This window comes from Neophocaena asiaeorientalis, unplaced genomic scaffold (assembly GCF_003031525.2).
Source record: "Neophocaena asiaeorientalis asiaeorientalis breed wild unplaced genomic scaffold, Neophocaena_asiaeorientalis_V1.1 scaffold336, whole genome shotgun sequence".
NCBI classification, from domain to species: domain Eukaryota; kingdom Metazoa; phylum Chordata; class Mammalia; order Artiodactyla; family Phocoenidae; genus Neophocaena; species Neophocaena asiaeorientalis.
In genome coordinates, this window is record NW_020174788.1 from 1,287,506 (window position 1) to 1,289,238 (window position 1,733).

Below are 1,733 nucleotides of genomic sequence, written 5' to 3' on the forward strand. Positions count from 1 at the left end.
CCCCTGCATCGGCAGGTGGACTCTCAACCACTGCGCCACCAGGGAAGCCCGTCAGGCAGATTCTTACGCACTGCGTCACCAGGGAAGTCCCTAAATATATTTTTTTTTAAGTGACAAAGACAACGTACAAAATGCGAGAAAGAAATGCGCGCGCAGCACCGGGGCTGCGCATGCGTCAGACGTCTTCTCCCGGAAGCCGCTTCCTAGGTTCTGAGCGTGAAGTTGGTTTCTAGTTTCTGAGTGTGAACCCGCAGAGATGAACCCTTTAACTAAAGTTAAGCTGATCAACGAGCTGAATGAGCATGAGGTCCAGCTGGGGGTAGCGGAGAAGGTGTCTTGGCACTCCGAGTGCAAGGACAGCGCCTGGATCTTCTTGGGAGGGCTTCCTTACGAGCTGACTGAAGGGGACATCATCTGTGTGTTCTCACAATATGGCGAAATTGTTAACATTGTTTTGGTACGGGACAAGAAGACTGGGAAATCCAAAGGATTCTGTTTCCTCTGCTATGAAGACCAGAGGAGCACAATTCTGGCTGTTGACAATTTTAATGGGATCAAGATCAAAGGAAGAACTATCCGAGTAGATCATGTGTCTAACTATCGGGCTCCTAAGGACTCAGAAGAAATGGATGATGTGACCAAAGAGCTGCAGAAGAGGGGGCTGCGGGGCTCACACTCCCTCACTGAGTTCATCTGAGGGCTCTGAAGATGGCAAACCCACCAGAAAACACAAAAAAGACAGAAAGGAAAGGAAGAAAAGAAGAGAAGAAAAAGAGAAGACTGACCAGGAGGTACAGGCAGAGCAGCCAGCCTCCTCTTCATCACCCAGATGCAAAATGATAAAGGAAAAGGATGACCCTGTCTCTAAAAAGCACAGTGGCAAGAAATCAGAGAGGGGTCAGAAGTCAGAGTCCAGGAAGGTGTGGAAGCCCCAGCCCAGCTCCCCTGAGATCAGGACGACCTGCCATGGTGGAACAGGGGACCGAGAGAGGGAGCCGAGGAAGGAGAAGCCCAAGCACGAACACAAGTCATCAAGCAGGAGGGAAGAGAGAGAAGACAAGAACAGAGATAGAGACAGAGGTCGAAGCTCAGACGCACATTGCAGCCGGCACAGTGGGCGCTCTGAGGGGCGTAGTCACAGAAGTAGAAGTAGGAGTCAAGATAAATCCCACAGGCATAAAAGGGCCCGGCACTCCCGGGACCGGGAGTCCTCTAATCCTAGGGACCACAGGCATCACTGAAGCCACAGCCTGTTCAGCTGCATGGTAGAATTGGAAATGAACTGTGTTTTTTGTTTGTTTGTTTGTTTTTTCTGTACGCGGGCCTCTCACTGTTGTGGCCTCTCCCGTTGCGGAGCAAAGGCTCCAGACGCGCAGGCTCAGCGGGGATGGCTCAGCATGTGGGATCTTCCCGGACCGGGGCACGAACCAGCGTCCCATGCATCGGCAGGCGGACTCTCAACCACTGAGCCACCAGGGGAGCCCCTGAACTGTGTTTTTAAAATGCAGTGAAAGTCAGTTATGCTTTTACTATTTCTATATGTAAAATATCTGAGGATGAGTTCTTTTATTTTTTTTTAAATTTTTTTTACATCTTTATTGGAGTGAGTATAATTGCTTTACAATGGTGTGTTAGTTTCTGCTTTATAACAAAGTGAATCAATTATATATATACATATGTTCCCATATCTCTTCCCTCTTGCGTCTCCCTCCCTCCCACCCTCCCTATCCCAC

General features: G+C 49.5%; 1 pseudogene; it reads left to right on the top strand.

Moving 5' to 3' along the window:
• The first annotated feature begins 232 nt into the window (after positions 1-232).
• On the top strand, positions 233-1,241 carry LOC112409833 (RNA-binding motif protein, X-linked 2 pseudogene; annotated as a pseudogene).
• Positions 1,242-1,733: the final 492 nt, after the last annotated feature.